The sequence below is a fragment of the Lathamus discolor genome, chromosome Z (assembly GCF_037157495.1).
Source record: "Lathamus discolor isolate bLatDis1 chromosome Z, bLatDis1.hap1, whole genome shotgun sequence".
In the NCBI taxonomy this organism is placed as follows: domain Eukaryota; kingdom Metazoa; phylum Chordata; class Aves; order Psittaciformes; family Psittacidae; genus Lathamus; species Lathamus discolor.
Genome location: NC_088909.1, coordinates 13,263,266 through 13,280,240, shown reverse-complemented (window position 1 = coordinate 13,280,240; position 16,975 = coordinate 13,263,266). Strand labels below are relative to the sequence as shown.

At 35.6% G+C, this 16,975-nt stretch overlaps 1 long non-coding RNA gene across 2 annotated transcripts in view; it reads right to left on the bottom strand.

Annotated features, from left to right (window-relative positions):
- The window catches only part of LOC136004615 (uncharacterized), a 232,861-nt gene that overhangs the window by 197,629 nt on the left and 18,257 nt on the right, over positions 1–16,975 (bottom strand). For both annotated transcript variants that reach the window (XR_010608554.1, XR_010608553.1), the window contains exon 3: positions 15,913–16,040. This is a non-coding gene — a long non-coding RNA (uncharacterized LOC136004615). The remainder of the gene's footprint in view (positions 1–15,912; positions 16,041–16,975) is intronic.

The window sequence follows — 16,975 nt, the reverse complement described above, 5'->3', positions numbered from 1 at the left end:
GTGCCATTACTCTTTGCAGTTATGATTAATTCAGTTCATATTTTACAATCTGGTTATGGAGTAAAACTGCAGACTTTACATCAAGTATTTGCCATTCAATATACCAAATGTATAAAAACGCCTGATACTTTAGAAAATGGCACAAAGCTAATTCACAACCACCTCATGAAGGACAGAAATAGGAATAATAACAAAAGGACAGTAATTAGGTATCCATCTAAAATAATGAAGCTATCTCAGCCACTTGATGGTCAGTCTTTGCAAAAAATTCATCTGTTAGAACAAAACAAGCTAACGCTTTCCCTTATTTCTCTACCAATTGATCTTAGATTAAAATATCCTTTAAAATTATCACATCTCCTCCAGAAACTGAAACTAAAGGTTATTAATTACTATGGCATGCTGTGATGATCTCAGGTTTGTTGTGTTTTTCTGGAAACAAAGTCAAACACAGAAACAACTCAAAGACCTAAGTACAGTAAGTAAGCTAGGATCCTGAAGTACAAGCTGGTGCAGGCAGAAATAGTACAGAAAAGATGACGAATTGAGAACTCCTCATTCTGGAAATGTTTATACACTTATCAATTCATTACTATAAGCCACTAGCTTCATATACAGTAATACTTGCAAGAGCAAACATCATGGTCTGCTTGGTAAACTCGTATGTGACTCTGTTCATTGTATACTTAATATTTTCCTTTTCTGTCAAAAGAAATCAGTTTAACAAATGAAGCTAATGTAGTTCATGATCACTTTTCAGGGAAATTGGCATAAAAAAAAATTTACTTCCTTAAAATGAAAAGGAAATACTTCCCTTTGGAGGGTATGTCGCTGAAAAAACAAAATTTGGATTCAAATGCAAGTCCACTCATGCCCTAAGAAGTTCAAGCTTCCTTTCATATAAGAGCTCCCCACACAGAGCTCTAGAGAACGAGAACCTTATTTTCCTAGTTCTTAGCTTTGCCCAGAGTCAGAAACAAAAATCACTCCTCAAAGTTAAACAGACACACAGCATTCTGCAGTTGACAGGACACTAAGCGTTTGAGAAGGTAGGGGGTAATAGTAGTTTGGTTTTGGTCTTTTTTTTTGTTCTTCCCCATTTCAGTTACATATTAAGAAATAAAGAAAAAAAAAGTAGGAATATAAACATGAAACTTTCTCCATGTTTCATTCCTTACACAGTATTCATTACGCACTAAAAAAAATTTATTTCAAATGCATTCAAAATTCATTATGCATTCCTGCACAAAGCAGTGTACCACTTTTGATAATGTATCACTAATCTATACAGTGATACTAATCCATATAGTGATATTATTAATCCATGTATGATACTAATGTATCACTACATCATTCACAGACAACACAAGAGTTCAAATTCAGACAAAAGTTTAAACACGAAAGTTTAAACACAATTAATGTATTCTGCGGGGACACTGCAGGGTGTCAACAGGGAAAACCACACATGTATGCAGCTTCCTGCCCACTAAGAAATTGGAAAACTTATGAAAGAAGGCAAGGCATTAAAAAAAAAAAAAAAAAACTTCATTAAGAACTCTATCTGCTCTATTCTGTTTGTTAATATTAGTACTTATTTCCTGGATTTCTTTGTAAAAAGAAACATGAAGAAATTAGACTATAATCAGTAAAAATTAAGTGAGGAAAGGGGAAAAAAATTCTTTACTGAATTTCAACGCCTCAAAAATATCTTCCAAACATTTCTTTAGAAGAAAACTAGGAAACATGCAGTTACTGAAGACTTCAATATTTCTGTCCTTCTGTGACTCTCCACACTTACACTTAGGGAGAAGACTATAAAAAAAGTTCACAGAGAATAAGGGGGGTTTAAACTAGAAATGGATTATACTTAATATTTTCATTCTAGAGCTTCACTTGCTTTCTTTGCATTATCACAGGTCCCACAGAAGTAAGTCTAAAAAACCTGTGCGAAATGAATGACATGAATTATGAAAAGACCCAAGAATATTTGAATTTTAAACCCAACTCAGGCAGGTACTTCTTCCAGCAGCTTTTCAAGAGTCTAGGATTTTCCTGCGTTCCATATTTCTATATAAAGATGCTGGAGAAAGCTACCATGCTTGTATAACCTTTGAAATTGTTAACTAATTTCTGCAAAGCATGAAATATTCTTTCAGACTAAGTATGCAACAGGAAAAGCTTACAGACTTTCATCTGTGATATACACAGCGCCACTGTTTTCAAAAACAGTAACCGAGGAGGGAAGTATTTGCACACTTTTACATTTACCTGAATTCTACTGTATAAATATGAAGTCTATTTTAAGTGCTGCAAATTCCTCTTCATTTTCTTGTTGCTTCATATGAATACGTACCATGTTTTAATCAGGCGTTGCTAGCTCACTCCTTTACAAATAGACATACTCTGCACATTGCAGATGGTAGGAAGAAGCTTAACTGCTAAAATGTGTCCATCGTGACATGCGCGATTTAAGTATAACAGATGACAAAATCCAGTCAGAAAACATTACCCTTTTTCATGCTGCCAATCATAAAAGTTATAATATTTCCTTGAACGTTCAGCTCTTTACAACAAATTATTACAGAAGGTCGAAGAAGGGGAGGGGGAAATTCCTAAGCTTCTTGACTGTAAAAGAAATCTAAACACTGTAGGGTACCCTAAAAACCCTGAACTCACAAAGAAAACAAACAATTATTTTCTGCATTATAAAATCTCAAATGTTATGCCAGTCTCATGACAACAGTACACCAAATTTATGACATAAAGATGTTCGGTCTACCTACTGATCACTCTTCTGTAGCTTTCGTATTCAAAGATGAGCAAAAGTCTAACCTATCACCAAATAGCCACTATTGTACCAAACAATCCTTTCTAAATCTTTCACACAAAAGAGCATGATTTTTATACCAGACATGTATATTTATAAACTCTATGCACATACCTCTCCTGTCATAAAGGACTGAATGTTTTTCAAATGCAGGCAGGAAAACAAGAACACAGAAAATTCACTGGAATTGCTACAACTGCTGAACTAACCAAGAAACACCCTTATAAATTATTTCCCCTAGGTGGTTTGTGATTGCAGCACCCGTTGCATTCACTTAGTTTAACAAGGTTCTGTAGCAAGTGTTAGGACTGTGTGGGGACAGGAGAAATGTTGGGGTAGAGGGAGTTGATGCAACTGAAGATTAGGACTTTTGTCTAGTATTAAAAAAAAAAAACCACAAACAACAAAATCATCACATAGTCTTTTTACTCCTTTAAGTAACAAGGAAAGAGAGATTCTGTGAGTCAGGTTTGGGCCTGGGTTATTGTTATTTCACCTGCAATTTTTCAAATGTCCTTTCTGTCACATCAAGATCCCATCAATGAGTTTGGTAACACAAAGGAAACCCAAAGCAGAGTACCAAAACTCCTGCAATGATTTAGCCAATAATGAACATGCAAGAGAATGCTACACAGGTGGTGGAACAGCTTCCAAATCACTAACTAATCCTTAATGCTTTCACAATACTGAGATTATTCCTACCAGTGTGTCAACCATGATGTTTCATGAACAAGCATTAACATTGCAGGATACCACTTTCAAGATGTAATTTCATTCCAGCATAGCTTTTTCCAAAACAGAAATCTTGACCCTGGCTGCAGCAAACATACTGCCAAGTTAAACTTTCTAATAAACACACAGAAGTATGTCCAAGTGCTGACTTTTTTGATGTGGCCACCAAAATGTCCAACTGGAGCAAATGTGTCCTCCTGCCACACATATATTGCAAAGAAAGTGAACACTGAAACTTCCAAAACACAGATGGAAGACTATTTGAACATTAGTCAATAAAATATTTCTTGCAATCTAGCTGTCAGAAACACCTAAACTTTTTAGCTGAAACACAAGAATTTCAGGAACATGCAAGTTTTAGCACATAAAAATGGGTGACAGTTTCAGGACATTGAAAACCATTTTTATTTGTATTTTATTTGAAAAGGTTGAACAAACTTAAACAAAGGGTGAGGCATAAGTTGCTACAACAATATTTGAATGCCTACAGTGGAAGAGCTCATCCTTTTAGAAGAAAACATTATTCTACAGAGTACATCACACGGGGCATAAAATTTAAATCAACTTTAAATAGGAATTTTGCCTAAAGATCCCTTCCATCTATATACAGCATACAGATTAACATTGGAAAGTAAAAAAGCAGGCAGCAAAACCCTCCCCATTCCCCTTTTTAACCATGAAATATCAGCATAGTTATCTCCTGCTGGATCACATTAACAGTGATACATGTGCAAAGAAAAGTTATGCCCAGAAAGATAAAAAAGTCAAGACCACCCATCAGCAGCCTGGCTGTATGACAAATCCAGAAGCAATCATGATTACTCTAAACTTAAAGCCACCACCACCTGAAGAACTGAAGGAAATCAGACAAAGGGATTAAAGTAACATCAGTAACTACAGGGAATTTCCATTAGGTCAACTGACAGTCAACCAGCTGAAAATTATAATTATAGATTTAGCATGATGCAGAACCACAAGACCACATTATTTTAAAACTTTTAATAACCCTTTAAAAGGAAGAATAAAATGCATGGAGAGAAAAATACACCTTCACCTTTCCATTCAAAATGCTTCTCTTCCTTTTCTCCTTAGTATTGTCTTTCTTATACTCCAACACTTCGATTAAGGGAAATTAAATTTCATTTTACAAAGAAAGTTACCAAAAAAAACCCACAAAATCCCACCCCCCCAAAAAAACCTGCCCATCTCTTCAGGATTTCAGCTCGTTTCAGTGGAACCTGCAGATGCTTAGCACCCTAAACCAAACAAGCCCTTTTCTCTATGTCATATTAGAATTACAGATGTAGTTTGGACTTTATAGTACCTGACTTTGCCTCTAAATCAAGAGGCCTTAAAAGCAATCTCTCATCGATTACTACATTTAAAATACTTGTAATTCCAAGTGATTGAATGAAAAAGTTCACAAATGCTATTTCAGTCCATAAGTTCAGAAAGGCTACATCTGTTTGTCTTCAGAAGAGACATTCTCTTTGAGAAGTGCATTGAACCATAGAATGGCCTGGGTTGGAAGGGACCTTAAAGATCTCCCAGTTCCAAACCCCTGCTATGGGTAGGAACACCTTCCTGCCCTGTTCAAACTGGCCTTGAAGACTGCCAGGGATGGGGCAGCCACAGCCTCTCTGGACAACCTGTGCCAGGGACTCACCACCACCATAGTGAAGAATTTCTTCCTAATACCTAACCTAAATACATACAACATACTTTTAACACTGCCAGAGACAAATCTGTAACAACAAGTGGTCTGCATTTTCAAAGTTCTCCTGGAACTAAAAAGATTAAACATTTCTCCTTAAAATAATAACTAATCTCTAAAAGAAAAAAAAAAAAAAAAAAAGCGCATTAGCACTATACAAAAGCTGAGGACGGATATTAAATGTGCCCGATAGCATAAAATTTCTGAATTATATATTTTAAAAGTTATTCTGTGAGCTGAACCTTCATAGTTTCTTCTTTATCCTGACTTGAATAGCAAAGATTTAATGAACTGGAGAGGAGTGGATGAAGAAAAATAAAATATATGCCTTAGTCACAATATTCTTTAACCTTCTATCAGAGACCCTGCAAGAAAACTGAGCACGTGAAGATCAGCATGTGAAAGATAGCATCCATTAAGGTTTATGCTGCAATGGCTTTAGGTTTCATGAATAACAAAAAATGATCTCAGTCAAGAAAATTGGTTGAATAAAATTGAGAAAAAATACAGTATCCACACAAGGCCTAAGTCCACCTTCCTATGAACTCAGTTAATGCTGTTCTCCTATTATAAAAGTATGAAATGACTATTTGTTTATCTTTAAAGCAGATAAGAGAAGAAAAAATAGTAAAAAGGCAGCTTGAGGAAAATCTACATTTTTGAAATTATAGTCAGATAATGAGCCTTTTCTTACTGGGAAATGTATTTGAGACATGAAATGGAGGAAACAGAAATTAACTACTATCTTCAATGCATTCTACCACAGTAACACACAAACAGCTGTAGAGGTAAGAAATTTGTAATGCAGCAAAAGAATAGGAAGGAAGAAAACCGAATTTTCTTACAGTCTATATAACCAAGAGTTTCTTTTACATTCAGTAGATGAACCCCAATATCTAATGTAAACAGCATAAATGTCCCCCTAAGAGCTGACAAGTGTTTCTAGTGATAAAAAGTTTACCTACTTTAACATCAGGAATCCAAAATAGTAAGGCTCATATATGCACAATGGAGAATATAACCCTCCCTGTCTCCCTGCTCTATTGTCAACTTTAATACTCTTGGATCAACTAAAACATGTGCTGGGTACATCTGCATACCCATGAAGTGTCTTCAATGGTCCCAAACACCAAATCTGCACTTGAACTCATAGAAGGTGGTAGCGGATTAATTGGAAGACGGAGGTGACTGATTTAAAAAAAAAAAAAAAAAAAAAAAATGCTCTGAGGAGAGAATGAGAATTAACCTTGAATTACATAGAGTAACAATCACAAGTCTTTACAAAAGAAGATACATCTGATTACATTATCCACTGATTGTCTACAACTGTAAATAATCTTCCTTCTTAAGACTAAGGAAAAGGACTCCTGTTTTCTAAAACGACTAAACAATATTGTATTTATTATTTTTTCCATGTTTTCATGACTTTTGTTTGAAAATATCCATTACACACTGAAGCTACAGCAGTTATAAATAAGAAGACAATAATCCTGCAGTAAGGTTGTGACTAAAATTCTCCCTTAATATTTTTCTGATGCCAACCCAGGAAATTCCAGATACGCCTGGAACTACAGAAGACTATTAATAAATATATTAACTTTTTAGGTTAAAGGAAACAATTTCTGTATCTCATGTGAAAGAAATTAATCCTACTCAATATTTATATGTGAAACAAGTAAGTCATTACAGAGAAACACAACGAAGTAAATAAATTTCACACTGAATCCTGTTTTCTTAACAACTCAATTTTTTTAATCTGATCTGAAATTTTTTTGCACCAATGTGGAAAGTGGAAATGTACAACTGTTACCCAAAAGAAACATACAGAGACTTTAAAATAAATGCAACTGTCTGAAGAAAGGAAACTTGAAGCGCTCAATCATTTCAAATTTGAGCCTTAATTTGTACCACAGCACACATAAGCAGTGCCAAATGTGAACAGTTCAACACAAGTTACACTCAACTTCTGAAAATTTAGAATTCTTGGTTTGAATCTTGTGGGTATATTCAAGAAAAAAAAAATCCAAATTTCATGAGGAATTCTTGAGTTATACCTGAAAAAACCCTCTCTTTTTCTAGAATTAACAGAGGCTTTAAGACATCACCCCTAGACTTAAATACAATGAAAAATCAGTGCCACTACACTTGGAAAAACATTACTTTAAAAAATCCCACAAATCGTATTTCATCTTTGTAAGTGTGTCCCCTGGGACAGTGGAAAAAAGAATAGGGACACATCTCCATCTAATTTTATGTCTTTTTCAGTGCCATCATAGGACTAACATATTCTCCCTCTCAACGTTTTGGTTTTTTTTTTTTGTTTTTTTTTTTTTTGTTTTTTAATTGTGGTAGCACCACTGGGAGCAGGTGCCTTGAAGTGGGGGCACATACTGAGCCTGACCTCCCTATGAACAGCTTTGAATTCCCTGATCTTGTTATGAATATTTTTTCTTCAAATGCAAAGCTGCAAAATGCATGAAAACTAAAGTAATTCAATTAAGTATCTATTCTGAGCTGGAAAAGACCATTTTGTTAGAACCAGTGGAGCACTAATTTAACCCCGGTGCTCAGAATTCCCAAGCAAGTCACCACATTAAGCCAGCTCTTCAACTTAAGAACAATTACTGTCATTTATCAGCCTGAATAGCAATAATGCACAAATCGACAGCTTTCAAGAGGCAAAGAGCGAGCTAGGTGTAATGATATGCAAAGCCACAGCATTCTACATTTTGAACTGTCTTCATCCCATCAATACATCTCCAAGTACCTACAATTTATCAATATAAATGTGGTACCCGATGAAGGCAGGACCAAAAAGATAAATATGAACAGGGTGGAATAAAAGGTTCAAGAATGTTTGAATTTTATAATGATGAAGTACAGATCACATTCTTACAGCATTTTACATGCAGTGACCTGATCACATCACATTTTATTCAGCAAGAGGAAACTAGGATAAGAGATAATCTTTCTTTCAGGTAGTTGTAAGCAGCTGCTGTGCTTTTTTTGTTGTTGTTTCTCCTTTGTTTTCTATCCTTCCTTTTTCCCACCCTTCAATTTCAATCATGCATCTATGCAGTATTCACACAAATATGGCTACTTTTACTGAAATATAACTAACATATCATTATTTTCATCTCAGGAAAGCACAATATATCCAGAAGACAGCATCTGAGTCTCACTACCTTATAACCCCATTTTAATAGCAATTGAAGGATTAAAGGAATGCTTGAAATTAGCTAATAGCATATATATCAGACGGCATTCTGCTGATGAAAGGCCCAAAAATACAGAATTTGTTTCTGCTGCACCTGATCTAATTGTGTGGGGATTTTTCTTCTGGGTTTTGTCTTTTTTAACATAAATAGCTTCTTTGTGAATGGAATGTTTCAGCAGCTGGAGCTATTGCAATAGGCACGCAGATTCATTTTCTCATATAGGGAAATATGCAGGCAAGTATGGGCGTTTGGATTGGTAGTTAACATATACAGAGAATAAAGACATTTCTATGATTTACCATAAGAAAAAAAAAAACAAAACAAAAACAAAAACAAAAAAAACAGGATTTTAATTATTTCACCTGCAAGTCTGGCAGTTCTGCCTGAAACAGTTAGTTTTATAATACTTTTCAATTTTCTATTCTTTACTTTCCAATTATTATAGCATGTAAACCGTCCTATCTCAGTTCAAGATTTCAAGATCTTTACTTGAGCTGAACATCTACTTTGAAATGTATTTTGCACAGGTGCAGATGCACTTTGAAGTATATTTTTTCCTAAACAACTTCCACCTTTAAAAACTTAACTATGTTACAGAGAGCACTACCATGTCCAGACAGATGAAATGAGGTACTAGCAGAACTGAAAGAAGGCTTTGCCAACGAGAAAACACAGCCTTGTACTTAAAGAACCAAGATCAAGAGCTCTGGTGTTTATTCCTAGCTCTGCTACAAACTTCTCATATTATCTTGAACACATCACTAAAACCTGCGCTGCCTCGACTCCCCCAGAGAGAGCTCTTTTTCTAAACACAGAAAATGGCTTCTTCAGGAGACAGATGACAGTTATCGATCAATGGAAAACAACATCATGATCCATGAACATCTGTGTGGTATTCCTCAGTAAAGGACCAGAACAATATTGTTCTTAGCCTTCAGCAGGCAGAATTTGCACAGAAATACAATTCATCATATGATATAGCTGAAAATAGAGAGGATTTAACAGGACCTTTCACATTATTTAAAATACAATTTAAAAAGAAATAAAATTTCCTCCTGTTTTACTGTCTTTCTAGAATTTATTCACTTCCCTATAGCTACTGGAGGGCTGTGTGTATATTCAAATGGTCTGAGTGCATTTTTCACATCCCTTTTCATTCCAACTGACAAGTTTTGCCAACTTTTAGCATCTTACTGAGTGGGCTCATTACATGTACCTAAACACAAGTATCTCTTTCAGAGCCCCTAGGTTGCCAGCTGCTGAAAAGGGCAGAGTATGTCAAACTGTGGGATGAATTGGCCAAAGGCACTCTTTTCCTGTAGACCTTTCCTCTACTGATGGTTATTTTTATTGACCAGTAGACTTACACATAATAGATACGCAAATTTAGTCAGAACTCACTATTGAGAAGCCTAGTGAAAAGGCTACTAAGGAAATAATATGTAGAGTCATCTCTCACGTAGTCTCATCTCGAGAGAAAAGGAGAAGCCTGCCACTGATTAAGACAGCATAGTTTTAAGAACTTAAAAACCACTGTTTTGCAACAAATAACTTCTGTATTTGGCTTAGTATTCCACTTTCAGCTGAGTTAGCAATGCGTATGGAAGAATCCACCATAATGGATAATTTTCGAGGAAGGCTAACAGGAAAACATTTAAACAGAACACAATGGATGCTTACTTTGTTTTACATCTCTCTCTTACTTGTTACTGTGTTGGCAATATTCATGATTTTTCACAAGTCTTTTTATTTAGTATTCCTTCTCATAGAATCAGTCCACAGTTGTTGTATCATACATACATATTAAAAAAAAAAAAAACACCTTTTTTTTATTCTGTTTCTAACACTCAGTAACAAGAAAACACTGCAAGCTCAAGCCCAAAAGTTTCACAATACTAAAGGAAACAAAGAGACTTGAAGCAAATTGTTTCTAAACCTGTTTTGCACCAATGTCACTTTTTTATCTGAAATGCAGTGGTCATCAGTACCGAGTGTTCCTGTAAGGCATGGCTTTACAGTGATAGTTGAAAACTTTCATCTCTGTAGCTTCTCCTTCTAACGCATTTGTGTCAACCTCACTACTGTTATCAAGCTCTATTGCTCCTATCTAATAGCAGCATCAGAAATGCAAATGCACTATAAAAATCCAAGGCATAAAACATCACACTGATAAAAGATAAATACGTTATACAGAAGAAAACTCTCAAATAAACCTGAACAATCTGACATGTTATTGTATCAAATCCCTTTATTAATTTCTTATGTCTAAGACTCACAAACTGACTGAGTTTTAACTTGCTTCCTCTGAATTCAAAATGAAACTTCCATCTTTTTCTTTGAAAAAGTAAAGAAAGAACTTCTAGAGTGAGACAGTGTCTTCTGTTAAAAAAAAAAAAAAAAAAAAAAAAAAGATTTATCTATTCTTTGGCTGAAGTAATAAGTAGAAATAAAATAGTAAGAAAGATTTCTAATAGTTTCAGTTATAGACATTAATGAGTTAAAGAAAAACTACTGTTTTCTACTACAGGTGTACTGTCTGGGTTCTACTTGGTTTTACAATAAAAGAGTTGAGTATCATGTTTTGGCTCATTATCTAAATAAACTCCCGGTTGTCAGAACTCAGGACGCTTTTTGAAGGAGCTGGAGGTCTGGGAACTTTCAAGGCTCCTGACACCACTGTAGAAATAAGGAAATGGGACAAGGATTTAACCATATCTGCTGCCTTCCTCTTTTCACTGACACCTCTGGCAAAATTACCACCTGCACTCAGAGAGACAAACACAGGCTTCTTAACGACGGTTTTCATAGACATGGAGATGCAATTCATCACTGCACAGTCCCATAGCTATGAGACGTGTCATAAAGTTACCAAATACAATGTGCTTCACATACTTGCAAGAATATCTACACCCATTTTACCTATACAGCAAAGTAATGACAGATCAGCAGCCACTTTGAAGGCTAAAATGATGAAAAAGATGTAGGTTAGCATCCAATTTGTAATAAGAAAAAAGAATGAGCTCTGAGTGCTATTTGAAGATTAGTGAGAAATACAGAAGAGTCTGTACTTCTAGAAGATGCCTATCCACACCTTTATACTTAAATACATTATTACCACTCTGGTTCCAGCTGTGATTTAGTAAACAATTACTTAATTAAAATGTGAATTGCAGTGAACAATATCTACCAATTTTTTTGGAACATTAAATGGAACGCTAATATTAGGTACTTCATACGTGACAAAGATAGTAGTAAAGCTCTGGACATGACCAGGCCTGTGCTCTTCCCATTCACACCACAGGTTTGAGAGTACTTAGGGTCACACAGAAGTGTTGTAGGAAGCCCTGAAAAGCACCTGGTTCTTTTCCCGGAGTTGGGGTTTCTTCTTTGCTTCAAGGTTTTTAAACATTAGTAAGTCTACAGAATGCTCAAGGAAACAGAAAAACCACCTCTAAGTACTGGTTCCAGCTCAGCCACATTTTAGTTGCCTAGTAGAAAGCATGACGTGAGCCTGAACATCAGCATGGCTTGAGTTCTTAAAGATGGTTTAACGTGACAGCTAATTCCATCAGTAGCTAAATCCGTCAGAGGGAGCATACATCATATGTCAGGATTATGGCAGAAATGAGAAATTTTGGTAGGAGCAATCCAGCCAATCTGCTCCTGAATAAAAGCCACAAAGGACACAGTCTGACACAGTTGGATCATCCTTGGAGTTACCTTAATTTAAGCTAGAACAAAATTTATGACAGCCTATTGCAGAACTTATCAAAAGGGGCTTGCTGCATCTAATGTTTCTAAGAGTCATAAAGACTGATTTTATTTAATAAAAAAGAGTTCAGCTTACCATTGTCATTTCTAATGGACCTTCTAGCACAAAGCTCTTCATCAGAAATGGGGTATTCTTTTAAAAAGCAGTATTCCTAAATATGGATATTTAATAGAAAATCTCATACTGATATCTGGATTTAAGCTGGCACAAAAAAAATGTTACAGCCATTTTATCCTTGTTTCTATTAACTGTATAACAAGCATGAAATATGTACAGAAGATGACATGGAAGAAAAAGCAAACAATAAAAAGGGAGTCAAACACTCTCAAACTGAAGGAACTTCTTAACTCCTGTAACTGTTGTCTTTGAAGAATCCACACAGTAATTTAGAAAAGAGTGCAGACTCACAAACTGAAAAGAATAGAGGGCAAATCAGGGCTGTTTCAGGAATTCAGATCAAATGCTGATATATTTAAACACGCTATAACCCAAAGAGGAGGGTTTTCTTCAATGTCATCTTATTACACTGCAAGGGAGGAAAACAGACAGTTCAATCACAAAATCATAATGCTTAAGCAGCATGAAATCATAAAGCTAGCAACAAAACAGGTGAAGCATGCTACATTTATGATTCATATGCTTCCTTTCACCCTAGCACAGTACTGGTTTACTGATAGCCCTAAATGGCCAGTCCCTGCTGGTCTCTCCAGCACAAGAGGAGTGAGCAGTATTATCCTTTTGGGTGTACTTACTGTACTGAACTCCATCATATAAAAATAATGCACATGAATAGTTAAACTGTTTATCCAACTGTACACATAGGTTACAAGGTACCATAAATAGGTTGTTGTTTAGGCATGTACATAAAGCTCAATATATACAAATAATCTTTACTGTCAGTTTCTAGATCCTTTGAAATTGGTATACTGCTACAATATAATTTGGTAATTTTACTTTGCTACAGACATCCCAATTTTCTTAAAAATTTATGTGAACTAAAATAACAAATTATTTGTAGGATCATATCTGTAAAAGAAAGTCTAAATGCAGATTTTCTTCAACCATTTATTTTTCTCTTTTTTTTTCATCTCTTATATGATTCTGAGATTGCCAGTGTTGATATTATCAAGCACCAGGGGGGGCAAGCACATCTTGAAAGAGGTGTCTCTTTAAGATTTAAATGAGTATACATCCAGAGTAAAAGCAATTTAGAGAAAACTCTCAACTTTATCTTGTGCCTCCACAAGGTGAAATAGGCATTTCCAGGTACTAAACTGAAATCAGAATATCACAAAATAAACTGCGATGTTCCTTCTCTGCACTAAAGCTGGTCTCAACATGGAGATAAGTAGGGAATGCAAAGGCCAGCTTTGCTTCCCTCAGATAGGCTGAGGGCTTCACCAGTCTCTGCAGCAACTCATTTGGCTGAGTAAGGAATTAACTTGCAGAATTCAGCCTATCTTTTATTATCACAGATCTTCCTGATACAAGTCAATTCCTAACAAAAGGATAATAATTTCTGGAGTGACTAGCTACCCTTAAAAGAAATTAACTAGGCTCCTAAATGCCTTTTTACAAATGTTAACGATATGTCTCGTATATTGACATGCATTTATTATCAGGTAAATACACCTGCTATATTGCAATCTCTTGTCAACCAATAATCCATAGTATCGACAAAATTTCTACATCATTTGCAAGATAATATCATTGTTCTCAAAAAATTATTTGAACCAACTTTTCCTATACAACATGAATGGAACAAATATTTTTTTGAGATGTACTTACAATATATTTATCCTAGCATATGAAAGTTGTTGCAGTAAAAAAAAAATAATAATAATTAATAAGGGGGGAACTAACATAATATGTATTTGCTACTGGTATTTGCATTTCATTTTCGGAATGCTAATTCTGAGAACACCTTTTAGTTATTTTCTACCTTTATCCTCACTCAGTTGAAATTCTTAAGTTTCTCTTTTCAACCAGAAGATGGAGTCACTGATTACTTAGAAAGATCTTCATTACACACACTGCGGTCCTGTCTTGTTCCTATAGCTATGTGTCCTGGGTTCCGCAGTAGCATTTTTCTCCTTCTTAGTAGCTGGTGCAGCGCTGTGTTTTTGACTTTCAGCCTGCAAACAGCACTGATAACACCGATGTTTTTAGTTGCTGGTCAGAATGTTTACTCTGACCAAGGACTTTCTCAGTCTCATGCTCTGCCAGGGAGGAGTTCAAGCCAGGAGGAAGCAGAGACAGGACACCTGACCTAGACTAGCCAAAGAGGTATTCCATACCACAGCACATCATGCCCAGTATATAAACTGGGGGCAGTTACCCAGAAGGGCTAGATCACTGCTCAGGTTGGGCTGGGTAATGGTCAACGGGTGGTGAGTTGTTGTATTCTCTTCCCTTGTTATTTCCCATATCATTATTATTGTTGGTGGTAGCAACAGTGATTTGTGTTATACCTTAGTTACTGGACTGTTCTTATGTCAACCCGTGGGAGTTACATTCTTTCAATTCTCCTCCCCATCCCTCCAGAAGTGGGGGAAGTGAGTGAGTGGCTGCGTGGTTCTGGGTTGCTGGCTGGGCTTAAACCATGACACTATGTCAGCTTCCACCCAGGTAAATGTTAATAATCACATTAAAAGCTATAAATTATTCAGTTTTCAGACAATTTATCCTGCACAGTACAATCCTGTTTACTCACTTGCAAGTCAACTCTATCAGCTTGTGGCAAATCTTTCTAGACTATACCAGGGTTGCTGGGGAGGTGTGGTTTATGAATTACTTCCATTATTCTAGTTAACATATTTCCAGTCACAATCTTCACCTGAAGGTTTCTGACTGAATGTCCTGCCCTGGCTCAGTGAGATTGCCACAGGAACCGAGACAGTCTTCACTTACAGTTTAACGATCACTTTTGCTTGGGAAGAACTAATTGCACCGTAGTTCATCAGAGAGCTGGCAATTTTGGAATAGGAACTCTCTTACTAATGTTATATCTACTGCAAATTAATATCAAAGAGCACATCACACAAAAAGCAGTGTTAAACCAAGCAGATAACCAGCCACAGAGAATTTATGGTTACATGCTCTTCACATACAGGTGTACCAAGGAAATGAACGTACTCCTACCAAGCAACTTCAAAATAAGACTAGGAAATCAACACAAGAGCTTACATCAACAGCTCTGATTATAAATAAGCTATCAATTAACAACATCGTACTAGTACATCCTGAAATGACTGATCAGTAGTAAAAAGCTTGTTCATGAGCTATGGATATCACAAAAACACAAACTGAGGACACAAATGCAATAAAGATTACAAGTAGGTGGCACTAGAGGGGTTCAGCACATACCACAGTGATGGAAATCTTCTGTTTTAAAAGGCGTAATATGAAAAGCAATTTATCAACCATACCACTAAGTTTGATTTTCACAGCATTGTAGGCAGATTACAGTATTCTAAAATTAATGACAATTTTAATTCACAATCTCAAGAATTTCAGCAGTCATATGTTATCTGACTGTATCTGTAGTGGATCTGCAGTATTCCCTAGCTATCTACTATTGAATTTGTGCCCTGACATGTATAAAACAGAGAAACCTTAAAAAAAAAAAAAAAAAAAAAATCAGGGTTACCTTTGCCTTCTGGATCAGCTGCAAAGGTGGAATCTGCTTTTTTGCTTTAAAGCATAGAAAGCAAACCACCACTCAGAATTCAAACGTGTCAGTGAGCACTCCAGGATGTATTACCACAAATACCAGACCTGTCAATGTAAGAAAAATGTTTTATGATTCCTCTGTCAAGTTAGTATGATCACTTGTAAGTTCCAAAAAGTAAATGTAAGGGGAAAACTATTATTTTTCATTTCCTAACAGTTTTAATTTATACACATCTGTAGAACATTTATCCATAATAATACACAAATTCCTATAATCGAATACATTCAGTTCTCTCCATTTTTTCTTAAAAGTACAATACACTAAAGTCTTACAGAGATAAGAAAATGTATTTGTTCAATTATCAGATATTTGTTTATAAAGCTTTCACAGTTACCTAACAGGTTCAACTTTAATTCACAAAAGATTAATAACGCACCTTCTGAAATTTTGTGTTACTTCCCATAAAAGACATTCACCCACATCTACAGTTTAAAAGGTTTAATCTTTTACTGCAGCATTACCAAGGGTCATGATGGTAACTCCAGCCAAGTTAGGAAAATGGCACTGCTATTAATTATTATTTACAGTACACAGTAGTAAATTAATGGGGCAATAAAAGGTATTGCTATGATTTATCAGAGTATTAAGAACTCATTCACAGGATTTCTTTTTCCTACTGAACTACTGCATTCAATATTATAAAGCAAGCTTTTTACCTTTTTATTTTAATTAGGTAAACTGGGTTTGGAGAATGTAAAATGTAATTCTTGTGATTGTTGGTGAGAAAGGAGTAGAAGTTATGTTATCATAAGAAAAACAAACATTGAGGGAAAATATTCTAAGAGGACTTCCTTCACCTTATACCTAAGCAACTGTAGAAAATTCACAAAAAACATTGTTCAGGAAGTTCCAGTGTCTGGAAACTTAAAGAAAACCTGGAGGAAAGACAGGAAATATGAAGTCACAGAATCACAGAATCCCAAGGGTTGGAAGGGACCTAAAAAGATCATCTAGTCCAACCCCCCTGCAAGAGCAGGGT